Raw genomic sequence first — 15023 nt, forward strand, 5'->3', positions numbered from 1 at the left:
ACAGTACAACCTCTTAGTTAATATCCCTACTTTTTAAAGTCTAATCTGAATCCTTGCTACTATAATTGTAATCCCACTTAGTCTATTTTTTGTGATGAAGAAGAGGTTATAGTATTCCCTTTTGCAAGCAGTTTGACTGTGTAGGCACAATCACCACACAGGATCTTTCCAGCACACAGTTCTGTCAGTACAGCTGGGCTCTGATCTAGACAGTCAGTAATGTAATTCACCAAGTTAAACTGCTCAACATACAGCCAAAATCTCTCTTCTAATGATTCTGGTCTTGTGTATGTTAAGCAAAATGTAACATGGTTTAATTGAGGGAACTCACAAAGATATCCCCTAAAACAGTTTTCACATTTGAATACAACTTTGACAAAGCTAAAAATAAATAGATTTCTTCAGCTGCATACTGTATTCACTTGAATGTGTCTTGAATTTTCAGATGTCTGAACTAACAGACCGGTTTTCTGAATCAACAGAATCATCACAAAGCATACAACCTTTTCCAAACAGTACATTAAAAAAAAAAAAAAAAAGTTATAAAAATAATTTTGTTTTCTCTGAGGAGAAATCATGCTATGATCTGGTAAGGCAGTTGTAGTTATGGCAGTCATAATTGCATAATGCACTTCACAGAAGCTTCTTCTATTGCATCTTATTGTATTTTTTCTTTCAATTATTAAATTCAGAAGCTTAACCTCAAATGAAAATGTGCTTGTCTTTACATACACTTGAATTGTTACTGCCATTTAAAACTAATCAATGTTTTCTTTAGTACCATAATAGCTTATTTGCAAAGCACCTCTTTAAGAGATATCTACGCAGTGTTCTGGAAATAAACATGTTTCACACTGTAAGAAAAACCCCCAACAAAGACAAAGAGGGCTTCATTCTCATCTCAAAGTTCAGCACAACTGAAGTGACTTAAAAAGCTGAAAAAATTGTGCACAAAGGGAGCTGCTACTAGATGATACCTCTCCATTAATAAATAATACAAGGAAAAACTATGCATTGTACTCAACCTCTATATCCCTAGAGAAGATCAGGAAACTAATTTTCAAAGGCAAAGCATACAAATATATGCTTTCATTGATGTTAACAGGAAAGCAAACAGTTAAAATCTTATAATTAACCTGTTTTAAATCATTTCTTAGAAATAATATACCACTCCTGACATGGACCTTCAACTGCATAAAACTCAGAGGCACCAAGGCCTCACTGAGGGTGGAAAGCCCAAGGTGCTCCAGTAAAGTCAGAAATGCTCTCGGAGTTCAGGAATGATCACACCACTTTCCTCTAGGAATATAGGGGAGATTTTTAAATTAGTCCCCATAGACTTCCTACCAGAACGAGGTCAGAGAAACCAAATCAGGTAATGTGAGTACCCCTAATGCCTCAAGATCTACAGTTATTTAACAAAGAGAAGATTGAAGGAAGGAAATTTTGCACAAAACTCACAAGCAGGCTTTTTTTTCATTTCCAAATGTAAACATCTACTGCTTTAATAAGCACATCACCCCCAGTTCAAGCTGTGCCTGTATTTAAAGACATCAAACCCATTGATTTCAGTAGAGTAGCAAGACTATTACTGTGATAAAAGTTATAAAACCAAAGCTAACAAGGGACCAAGCTTTGCCAAAGGGAAGAACCAAAATTATAAATGAAAGAATTGGACAAAGGGACTGCCACAAAGTAATGCAATGGCCCATGCCAAAGCAGCCATGTTACTGATAATATTAATTTCCTACAAAAATTTTAAATGTATTTTTCAATACATTTGTGTCTGTGAACTTGGGATTTATTCCTTTTATCATCTGTAATACAAAGCCAATATTTTGCATTTGCAATCTTGAAAATTTAATGGGGTGGGGCAGAATAATTTTGTATTTTATCAGTTTATTGTATCTAACTGCTAACGGGATGTGGTAGCTATCACACATTGCAAGTACTCTTACATTACAGAAATCAGTTAATTCCCTAATTTCCTTTGATTAATCAAGATTATCTTTCCAGCTGCTCTTTAATTAAATATTTTGTTAAGGATCATTAAGAAATTATATAAACTCCTCATAGTCCTCACTGCTAATCATAAGCATTTCATTCAATCATGCTATAAATCTGAAATTTGCCTTCCAGTTTTACTACAAAGCCTTTTTAGGTATTGAAAAAAAGAGACGAAAAACAAATCAACAAAACCTCCTTGATTTCCAAAAGATAATTTCCCAATTAAATGAATATAAAATAATCACAAATTTACTTAGAAGGTTAAAATAGCGTGATTGAACAATGAATAGCAAGATTTTTCCATTCCTCTTCACTTGAGTTAAAATAAAGGCAGCTCAAACTATAGATTATTCCCTCTCTTTAAAAAAGGTAGAAGGTGGTGAGACAGTGTTGGGTAGATGAACAGTAGTAATGGATTATGGAGATTTCTGTCTCCTGGGTCACTGTTATGAATCTGATCCAAGACAGCAATGACGAAATGTCAGTGCCATTTTATGGCTTTTAGCATGAAATCCTGACCCTGGGAGGTCAATGGCAAAACATCAGCAGTGCCAGGAGTTTCACCTTTTGAATCTCTAAGATGCAAGAAGAATTAAGGTCTGACTCAGCATCCATTGACTTTAATGGGAGTTACACTGAGTTCAAGGCGCAGGTTTTTATAAGTCCTTAGGTGCTGCTTTGCTCATGCTTTAATAAGAGCTGGATCCTTCAGATGACTCAAACACTTAAAACTGCAGCATTAAAACTGTAAACTTTTATCTTTAAAGTTAAGTGTTCTAATGACTCTCATCCCCTTGCTCCTGCCTGGATCACTCTGCTCTATTAGGCTGAGCACTGGATAAAGGCTTCTTTCACCACATGTATTCCCTTCTCCTGCTTCTTTCTCTGAAAGCAAAATCCTTGTCCCAGGTGACACAAGGTCCAAATCCTCTGGGATCACCATGTGTGTGGCCCTCAAGGAATCTGGCATAGACTGTGGCTTCTACTCTGCATCCTGTCTGGTCAACTTGCAGTCAATTCCCAGAATACCACTCCTACAAAATGTGAGATCTGGGGAGTAGGGGAATAGTAAACTTTGGGTCACAATGACTAAATTAACAAAGCAGCAGAAATCATCAAACACATTTTTTGGAGTGATTAACTCAAAGAAAACCCGTATCAATTTCCTGAGAACAGGCAGAGATGGCTTGTTATTGTATTTTATATCATTTGCTTTGATAGTGGGTGCTTTGTAGAAAGGACATTTCAGCCAGTTTAAACCAGTGATGGCTGGGATCTAATTCTTATGTCTTGCCACTTTGCAGGTTTGAAGATGTTTGATCCTGAAAAGGAAACAAGAATAGAATCCAACTGAGCTGTCAAATTGGAAGTGTTTATCCAAAATGAAAACAAATTTCCAAAATTAAATTATTTGATCATGGCCTCCAAAAATACTAAGGTACACAAATATAAAAATTATGTCTTGCTGTAACATATGCTTTCCAGACATATTTCACTTGCAGCTCAAGCATGTGCTCCTAAAAGTATTTAGCTATGCTGAAAACCTCCCAGGAATTAAACTGGATGAAAGCATGCTGAGGAAGTTGTTGGAGGTTTAATTACCTTTTCTTTTTTTTTTTTCTCTTGAGTGGGAGTTCTGAATTCTGGAGGAGTAAAACTCCAGTCTCTACTGTATTGAAATGATATTTTTTTAGCACTCCAATCATTGTCTCTACTTGACTAAGACATTTCTGTGCTAAAGCAGGTGCATTTACTTTTCAAGTATTATTTTACTAATCAATTGAAAAATTACCTCCATGAATGACAGAAGTGCAGACCTTTGGAGTATTTCATTAAAAGGAGCAAACATTAATTACAAATCCAGCCCAACCTTTGCAGACATAAATTATGGGACAGATCTATTTTCTCCATGCTTAATTGCAAGCAGTGACTAGCTCTTTAAATTATTATCTCCAAGGCATGAATGAAATTAGAATGGATTTGGTGATATTCTCAAGGCTTATTTGTATCTAAATAACTTGGCCATATACTGTCTGGAGATAGAAAGAAAATTAGGGAAAGCACCTTTGAGCCTTTCAACAGTGCTAGCTCACTGTGAAAAAAAATGGAAATTGCAAAATGGAATTAGAACCTTAAAGGCTTTGCAGACTGAGAGGTCTAGATGCAGGCTTAACAATGGGAGAGGTGATAATTTCCAAGTATTTTTCTCCTAACCTAAATTCTCAAAAATTTTAGATGCTTTTAATTTTCTGAAACATTCATGTTTCCGGCAGAATATTCCAGGTAACATCTTTCCTGAAAGGTAATATTTACATTTCAAGAAAAATAAGTACTTTTCTAGTGAAGTAAAGCCCCCTTCCTACAGAATTAAGAAGGCTGAAAATTCTGATTTTGTAATAGGCACAGAGCTGACATGTTTGTGATCATACCAAAATCTGGCAGGAAAATAGAACAATTGATTGATCCACTGAAACATACACAGAAGGTCCAGTTTGCTGTGATGAAGAGTGAGAAATAAGTAGAGAATGTAAGGATTATTTTTTAATACAATAATGAAGACAGAGATGTATTTTTTGAAATGTATATAATGATTTAGATATTGCATTGGAAACAGGAAGCCCTCTATAAGAACATTGTTTTTTATAAACTACAGTGGGTGTGAGCAAAGGATTCTCCCAAGACTCTGTGGGTACTGTCTGACCCTTGTTTTTACTACCCCCCTACCACAAAAGTTAATAATTTGGCATTGCATACTTAAAAAAAAAAAATAGATAATTACTTGCTTGGAGTTCAATTTACTTGTGTCATGATACAGTAAATATCAAGCTGAATTCTCACAGTGTTAATCATTAACCTGGGAGAAGGCATTTGCTTAGAATGCATTCCTTCAACTTTGACATTTCATGAACACACTGGCAGATATTTCAACAGCAATTTCAAATATGCTGAAGATGTAAATTAGTTCAAGTCCCCCCAAAAGCCAAACTCTTTCCACCTTCTAACTTCTGGATATATAGTTATCCTCCATCTCTGCTGGGTGGTTTGAGGTACAGTTCAGATTCAGAGGGCTTATTTGTGCAAAGAGCAGGGCAGGGTACCTATAAAAGGAACATTCCTCAGATGGTACTGATTTTTTTTTAAATTTTCTACTTTGACAGATTTCTCAGGCCCATAGCAAAATGTTTCTGGTACTGAGTTGAAGATTCTGTAACAAAATTAGAGGATTTCTTGAAAAAAAAAAATGTATTCTGCTGAAAAAATTGAGATTGGTTCCAAAAATTTGGAAATACCTGGTCTAGTAGAGAGAAGACTTCATGGGCTTCATCATTTTAAATGTCTTGCTTAGCTGAGGGAAGAATGTAAAAACCTATTTCCTAGAATTTTGGAAGTATTTATGTTCCCTTTCTTCTCCGTGGTATTTCATCTTAATTTAGAAGTGAGGAGTTAAAGATTGATCTGGAGCTTGGGAAAAGCATTCAAGCAGAGGAGCACGGGGGGCAGAGTGAACCCTTTACCCACAGTGCTTGAGAAAGGCACTGCTTTGCAATATATTCCTGGGAATGATAATATCATAGGTAACCTATTTGCTCTGGAATCTAAACCAGAGCACCACACTTCAACCATCTGCACCTACAATGAAGGTAAATATATTATGGGGATTTCCCCACTTACACAGGCCTTAATGGAATGTATGATTTTTCAGAGATCTGGGCAAATTCTTCAGTTTTGATAGTATATCATTGATCATGTCCTTTATATTTCTTTAGAAAGAGGACCCCCACTAACAATTACTGGCTTTAACACCTTGCAGCTCATATATAGCTTCTCATATAAGGAAGAAACACCTTAAGCACAGTGTGAAAACTGCACCCATTCAATTTATAAAATGTAGATATGTTGGAGCAGAGAAGGTAGGAAATTAGTTAAATGGGAGTTTTAAAAATTAAGATACTTTCTTCATCCAGGCTGATGGAAAACAAAGAGAGCTGGTAGAATACGTACTTTTAACCAACAGAAACTTTTTTTCCCTCTGGACACAGAATTGCAGGCAGAACCTTGCTTCCAGTTGCAGAAATTGCGAATGGAAATATGGAGAAATCACGATTTTTAACTAAATATTAACCAGTGCTGTATTCACTCCTGTGTCACAGCCTAAATGCAGGCAGGTGCTGTGCACCGAAACAAGCTGCATTAGTTACAGCGCAGCCAGGGTGGGAGCAGCGGCTGTCCCGGTCAGAGCCCAGGGCTCCGCTCCTCAGCCATGGAGGTTCCAGCCCTTCCAGCCGGGGCTGCAGCACCTCACGGGGGGCTGGCACCCTGCAGTCACAGCGTGTGACAGCGGGGACAGCCACAGGGCAGCTCAAGTGCAGCTCCTCATGGGGAGTGCAGCAGGAGCAGGAGCACACCTGGAGCAGGGCCAGGCTCTCACCTGAGCTCACTGAGGGCAGCACCCAGGGCCAGTCTGTGCCTGGCTCCAGTGACTCCGCCGGCTTCATGAGCCTGGACACGGAGCACTGCTCCCTGTGATCCCCGCCGGACTGAAGGGAGGCACCATCTGCCCAGCATCTCCATTTTTTCTGTGCAGAAGGACGAACTGGCGTGGAGCAGCAAGCCCCAGGTGTGACCCTTGCTGTGTGGGCTGGGAGCTGTTCTGGGATTCCAGCACGTTCTCCCAGCAGTGCTGGTCAGCCCCAGCAGTCCTGCCCCACACAGACAGACCGACAGACACACACAGCTCATGGGGCTGGCCATGGGTACCACTCTGGGGCCACAAAACACAGCAGTTCTAACAGAAAGTTATCTGCATAGTTCTCACTCTGACTTTTCTCTTCTCCTTCTCTGTCCACTAAACTCCACAACAACAACAAGAGTAACATCAATGCTAGCTCCATCCAAATGAATGGATATGGAACAGAGAGTTTCTTCTGTTTAGTGGTTCTGAAGTGAGCTGACTCCCTGCTGTGCCACCAGTTCACCTTGCCTTATTACAACCTAGTTTATTTTTGTGGTTCTTTGTTGAAATCTGACATGGGGTAACAAATTGTTTTTATTATGTCTGTTTGAACTACACCTACTATTTAAATACTCACATTACCTGCAAACTGTAAACAACCTTGTTGCATATTGTGTAATCACTCTGGATTGAACTCTTGAAGGATAAAGACTGAATAGTTTGAATAATAGTTCTTGTTCTGTCCTTCTCTGACACGTGAATATCAATAATAACTTATTTTGGCCAAAACAACTAATTCAAGGTGAATTTATGTCCTTAATGGGAGATCTGCCATGACAAACAAGAAGGGTTTGGTACGTTCTAGTCAAAAGTAGAATATCTTAAATCAAAAGTTTCAGTAGGCTTCAGTGTTCCCGCCGACCCTTCTATTAAATCTTCAAAACAATGTCATAAGCTAGGATTTGTTGTCTTCTACTTTGTTAAAAAGAGGGCAACCTCTAGAACAAAATTATATTGAGAAATAAAATTTACCTTGGATTAGTTTCATGTAAACATAAAAACCCCAAGTTCTCAGAACTCATGTGAAAAACATAATGTAGTTAATATTAAATACAAAGATTATGCAACCTATTACTTTTACAGTTTGTGCTCCTGTGTCCTTGATTTCATCCCTGTTTTGCTTATGATTAATGAATGACTCACCCTCAGTACCCTCTCATTTATTTCATACCTCATTATGAATTTGAAATGGTCAATTTGTTATTCGAAAACAGCAAAACAAGCATGGAAGTTAAACAGTGTTCAAAAATGCAAATGACATTTTCATAAATAAAGTGCTATTCTATCACATTTTAATGGTTTACATTTTTAACTGCTTTTGATACAATTTTGAAGAGTGTACTTAACTTATTCCTACAGAATACCAGGTGGAGTTTCTCCATGTGATTTATTTGAACATCAGGCGTGTCAGTGCACTCTATACAGTCACGCACAAATCCTGCAATGACACCTGGTATACTTTACAGTTTTCTATTTTGGCTTATCAAGATCCTATGCTATAATTCCCCAAAGGATTCTCATTTGTTTTGTTTGGAATTATTTTACCAGGGTATGATACTTTATAAAGTTTTGTGATTACACTGTTAGCATTAATGTAGGGACAAAATAAATGCTAGAAAAGAAACTTTTGTGTATATTAAGCTCACAACTGTCAAAGCAAAATCCACTAACTTATTTATACTGAAAACAAAGTTTCATACTAACAGTTCACAGTATTACTTTTTTGTTGTTATATCCTTTTTTCAGTTTTGATAATTACTTTCATCAACAGAATTTGGTAGTTTCAAATGCTTTTTTGAGCAGAAAAAAAAGTTGGCTTGGGTGACATCATTGCTAAATATCATTCTGGGGAGCACTCAGAGGCATACAACAAAAAGTCCATCTTTTCTCTGTTTGCTGGGGTAAGTTCTGACACTGCACATACTTCGGTGTGAGACAATCCACTCCCTGCAGAAGCCTGTGCAGGCTTCTCTTTTCTCATCACTTTGGGAATATTGTCCACACCAATGAGAGAAGCTTAAAGTTCTGCAACAGAGACTCCACTGTGTAAAGGCATTGCCTTTAAAGCCCCAGTGGCAGCTACACCCAGCTCCTCCTGAAGAAGAAAATCTCTGTGCCTTACCTTTTTCAGTTTCTGGCTCATGGTGTGCCAGCAGCAGCACCTGCACCTCCTATTTCTGCTCTATTTTATTTGCAGCTGAATTATGGCTGTGAGGTTTATCCAGGGTGGATAAACCAGCCTCATGCTGAGGTTGCATTCAGCAGAAAGTAGAAGCCAGAATGGATGCTATAAACAGACAGGTAGAAATCAAGCTCAGCCAATTGCATATTCCTCACTCTGTACAACATGCATGGCTATTTGTGGTGCCAAGTTCAGTAGCTTAAATATTGTGTCATCATAAAAATAGTATAACTGAGCATGGTTACTAACTGCAGGCTGACCTCCAGCTTTGGCTTTGCTTAATACTGTACACTTATCTTTTCCCCCCAGCTCATTCAGAACACTTTGTAGAGTGGTTTATTAAAGTATAACTAAACATTGTCCTTGGTGTTCATATATGTTTGGAACAATTCCAAATCTATGATATTTTCCTTGAATTTTGTCAACACATTCACTACAGGCCTTTATTCTTCCTTCAATTTCAGTGAAAACTCTACAAAGATCACTGTTTTAAACCAATTCCACCTATGATGCACTTTAAGATTATTGAACAGGTTGTCCTTCAAATTAACAAAATCAAATACCCCTCCCAATACCCTCTTATTTCTGTCAAGCTCTGTATTAGTTTTCAGTCTGCATAAAAAAGATAATATCTTTGCACATGGCCAGTGTAAGAGGTAATAATAAAGGTAAATTTGACATGAGTCATGAAGTATGGGCAAAAAAAAAAAAAAAGTGAAACCCTCCCTCTGAAAGCTTCATGAAGCTGTAATAAAAATGGAGTTGGTGATAGATACTGTAGAAAGCAGTACACAAAGCAGGTAGAATTTATTACTACATTGTTTGATCATTATCCTTAGTAGAGAATGATCAAACCCAAAACATGGTGTAGAGGAACTGAAGGTATGTACTGATGGGTTTACCTCTAAGGATTTAATCTCTAGTAAGAGGCTTTCTGCTGAAGCAAGGGAAGCATTTGCTCTCCTTGCTTAACGGGAACAAATTCCTACTTCTCAAGGCAAATGCTTAGACATACCTAAAACCAGTCTGAGATTTAACAAGTGTTACATGTTAAGTGCTCTATTTTAAAACATAATTTGTAATTTTTTATTCTAAAAATACTGAGACATATCTCCAGGAACTATTCAGTCTTTATTCTGAATCAAAAAGTTCCATTACTCTGTTATGCACACCTTTCATTTACCTTGCAGACCACTATTTATTGTTACCAGGCACCCAGGGCAGCCCAAGTAAAATATGCATCCTACAGGCTCAGAGAATATAGCATTGAAAATATCACTATCATAAACTTCAAAACTGCAAACTACATGAAATGCTAGAAGATCAGATTCTGCCTTAAAGCTCTGAGAGGCAAATTCGTCAGCAGCGACTTCACGTCCATGCTCAGAATCTGAATGTGCAAATTACACCTTTGGCACTCTCAGCTAGCAAACACCTGCAGAACTGTGGGAGTCTAACCCACTGTTCAGATGATTGGATTCACTTTCACTGCTTTTTGAAGCCTGACTTACAACAGGTGAGGAGGCAGAGTAAAAACTGGTGTTGGGGGAAGGCACAGCACTTGCTTGTTTAGCACGTTTTATGGATGGGTCGGGATGTAGGACATGGATGCTGTGAGAGGTGATGAGGTAACTGGCAACAGAGAACTCTGAGCTGGAGCAAATGTGAAGGTATAACAGAATTGAAATAGTGAACCATCTGCTTTCTAATGAAAACAGCTCCTCTTGTCAGCAACATCCAGAAAAAATGATTTCTTAGTTGGAGTGTATAACCGAGGGAAGTAGCTTTTTTGCTATATGAGGTAATACACTCAAATGATGTATGACTTAGAAAATAGTGTGGGTTAATGATCTTCAGCTGGATCAGGGAGTAAAACAAAGTAATTTCATAATACAGAACATGATGGATTAAATCATGTTAATACTGGGTATATACATTAAAGAAAATGATCTTTCTGGCATACTAAATGGCAAAATAAAAAGCACTTTTAGTAAGCTATATGATTAATTAGTCTGCCCTTTTATTTATGTACCATGATAAAGTAAAATGTACTTCTTCTGGTTACCTCCCAGGCAATTATTCTAAAAGTTATATTGAATACAGCAGCTTCATTGTATTGCATCAGTCCATCAGGAACTGCAAGTAGGTCCCTGTCTTTGTTTGAAGTCAGGGGTTTTCTTTTTTGTCTCCTTCTCCTGTCCTCCTTTACTAGAGATTATTGAGGTTTTGTATGTTTTTAACTCACACAAATGTGAGATTGAACGTGGTATGATCATATATTGCAATAATCTAAACATTGATCTATCTTAGCACTCTTACTTACAGAGAGTGCAAAAAATTCCAGTGAGTGAAAAGTTACAGCTCACGTGTAATTCAGGCAAATATTTAAATATAGGAATGCAAATGTTGCAGACTTTGTTCAGATTCTGAGCTGTTTCATTTCCTGCCTTCACAATTTAACTGTATCTTGCAAATTTCTACCACAGGTTCAATCACATGCAGAATCTTTTGGAAATAAGCTGGGAATGTATTTTCAAAAGAGATTTCAAATTAAACTAAAATCTCAGATTTCAGAAATAATGTTACCTGCAGAGGGAGGAATATTATTTTTGAAAACTATGTGTCTTCCAATGTTATTGTACATACTTATTAGAAATTATGCCAATGATGAAAGACACAGAAGCTTCCTCTAGTACCAAATTTACATGGAAGGAAGGAAAGATATTATTAGCACTGAGTTTACTTCCTTAAAATCTTATGAACATGTAGAAACTGATAAAATGCAGGAGCTAAAGAAAAGTCTACTTCAATGATATTTTTTAAAAGAATATTTAGTAAGCTGGGATAGGTTTTGTATTATATTAGAGAGTCACACAGTCCTTCAAACTGGATTGCCTTAGACAGATGTACTTAGCAACACAGAAAATGTGAAAGACCAGACCTGGACATTTTCTAATGTTAAATTCAGGTTTCAGGTGGGGAGTGCTTTTGTGAGGGGTCCAGCACTTACATGGACTTATTCTGTTATACTATTCCACAGACATGCACAGAAAAATAAATTCTGATTCTCAAACCCTATGCTAAAGGAAATGTCTTTTAAAAAAAGTGCCACCTGAGAACAATTACTTTTTCTTTTTTTGATAGTTGTTAGTGCCATATGCTTGTCTACTACAGCAGGAATTTGGAATTTCTGCATGACATTCTCGCAAAGTTCTAATTCTGGATTATCTCACACAGAATCCACCTGCTGATACAGACTGATATTTGCTGACTAATCTTTTGTTTGCAACACCACTAATGCTTTCTTCTGGTTCTGGGGTTTTGCTTTCTCTGCTGCAACATGAAATACTGGGAATTAATTACATCATGGTAGATATAAATCCAAATGTTTTCAATATTTATTCCACCTGCGCATTTTGCATTTATCTGCTCTCAGAGGAGTTGCTCTACCATGAAGCTCTACAAAATCTCTTTTGTATTTTAGTGGGTGTGAGTGCAGTGAGAGTGCTCTGTCCCTCTGTCCTCTGTCACAAACTCATCGCCACTCAAGGTGTCCTGGGCAGTTTTCACATCTCTGAGATTAACTTAGAAAAAGGCACATGAATTCTCCTCTTGTCAAAAGTATCTCAATTTCATCCTTTTCTATGATCAACACTCCCAAACATTACTCTGGTCTCCTTTTCCAAATATTCCTTATTCTAAAGAGGATCATAAAGGCATTAACCAGGAAGATTCTTCCATGCTGCTCAGCAGTATCACATCTGTACTACTTTTTTGAGGGCGCAGATCTATGATGAATTTTTGATTTATTTCACCAATTCATACCAATATAGTCTGTAGATGTTCATAGTTGCTTATATATTTGTAAGCAGCTTTTCAGCCTAGAACTGCATAGATGCTGCATAGAAATTACTAACAGATACTGAAGTTCATTAATAGAAAAAATGTGGACACCTATTTACAGCCAGTAAATAAACTTTAAAACAGATTTTTTAAGATATATGAATTAGTTCCTAGTGAGGCTGTTGTGAGAACATAGAAAATGGGTGACATGTATCACAGAGAAAGTGTATGAACACAGCTTCTTCAAAGCGTTGGTCTACAATTCCATTAAATTTTTGCTACATTTTAAAGTTTGTAGAACATAACACCACGTAGAAGTGTGACTTTAAAATTAGTCTTTGCAAGTGCCTGAGATGAAGGTGAGGGGTTTTAGCAAGCAGCAGGCTTTAAACCTAAAATTACATTAATTTATTTGCTGCAACAAAATTAGGTAAATTAGTTATTGTTCAAACGGATTTGTTACACAAAAGAACAGTTTTTACATCACAAAAAAAAACCCCAAACCAAAACCCTAGAGAAATAAGAGAAGTGTTAGTGCTCTTGTACTCCAATACTGTTGGCAAGACTCAACTAAAAATGCCAGATATGTATAAAGAGTAATTTTGTCTCATTAAATGATAACATTAGTGGTTCCTCTTTATCTCCTTAATTCATTTCTTGTAGTTTTTCTTGTCACATCCACTTGTTTTATGGCTTACTAACTTGCAAGTTATGGTCATAATTTATGGTCAAAATTGAGTGGTAGCAAATCACAGAATATTTTCATTGATTACCCTAAATTGTCTAATCTCCTGTATGTTTTTAGGACTTGATTGGGTGGTATTTACTGATTGCCTTCATCTAATTTAAAAATCAATCAATAGCAACAATGAGAGGTGGTGGATAAATCGAGTCTAATGCAGCATAACTGCAGCAAATATCCATCAAAGGCTCATTCTCAATCAAATTTGTGGGAAGTTTTAATACATAAACCAAAATGTCTAAAAGCCTTACTTCTAGAGCACATCATTTTTAAATTGTGTTCTGCAATGTGACATCTTATTGCTCTTATGCTGTCTATTTAGGGCAGTTTTCCACTGCTAAAATGAACATATTTCACTACAATAAAACTGTAGCAAACAGGAAAAAAAATGTCATCAGCTTTGGTTTAAAGGCACTTTGTTCCATCTTCCTCAATATCATCTGTATATAATAATGGGAATTAACATAACATCAGCTTTTCATATAAACTGTGTGCATTTTCTCTGAGATAAACATTCTAATAAGTGTCTTGATAGGAAATGTGTTTTCTACATCGGGAAATCAATTCACTAAAGTTGTTCCTTACATTGTTCTTTTTTAAAAGCATCTTTAGTTCCTGAAGTTTTGGATAGCAAATACGAAGGGAGCTTTCTTGGAAGGCAATATTCAAATTTATTGACATGATGAGGGCAAGGCACCTCATGCAGCAAAGAAGGACAGGGAGTAAATGCAAACCTTTCTTTTCCAAGTGATGGCAGTACAAACATAAAATGCTTCTATATAATTTATCATAAGAAAACATGACATAAAAATCCATTATATTTTTTAACTAGGCATGGATCTTCAGTTTACATTAACTCAAGGTAAGTCTTCTATAAGCATACAGATGTGAACAGTTACCTAAACTGAGGTCAGAATGATGCTGTCATTGACAACTGGATGAGGAGCTAGCTCTACATACTTAAAAATAAGTCAAAACTGGCCTCTGTTCCTGAAAGACTCTTAATCCATACCCAGAAATAGGTATTCAGTACCTGTTACTTGCTCGGTAAAGTCTATGTAGATTGCTGAGGACATTCAGCTTTTATTTCTTGACACATGGGACATTGAAGCTACAGACTTGTTGCGGAATAGGGGGTTCTGTGCTGTGACTCCAGGTGCAATAAATAACCAGTGAAGGGGAGAAACTTGGAGGTTTGAGGATTTTCTCATACTTTGCAGCTATTTGATTTTTATTTGAGTCAAGGGGGGCTTTATTAATAGGTCAACATTTAGAAAAAACATCCAAAATCTTTGAACAGTTCTGAATTCATTCGGATAAAAACTCCTTTTTGGCATCTAAGGAAAGTACAAGTCATATGGCTACAGTCCAGCACTGCTACAAACAAAACCACAGATATGTAATGGATTGGGAAAACACCACCTCTCTGAAAAAGAATGATTCTGTTCTAATCAATTGTGAAATATCCTTTGTTACTAAGCACTCTTGAAAAATCTCAGGCCCAAGCAAGAGATCACAGCACACATTACAAATATAAAAGACAACCACCAAAGAGAAGCCTACCAGCAGTCCACGGTTTATTAAAATTCTGACATTCTGAGATATCTTCTTGCCAAGGGCCCTCTTACAATGACATCTGTACACTTGTCATTACATTGTGGTTCACATTACTTACATAAACATGCCACAGGGAAACCATGACTGATATAATTTTTGTAAGATTGAAAGGTAGCCAT

This window comes from Onychostruthus taczanowskii, unplaced genomic scaffold (assembly GCF_017590055.1).
Source record: "Onychostruthus taczanowskii isolate IOZ18803 unplaced genomic scaffold, ASM1759005v1 scaffold18, whole genome shotgun sequence".
NCBI lineage: Eukaryota > Metazoa > Chordata > Aves > Passeriformes > Passeridae > Onychostruthus > Onychostruthus taczanowskii.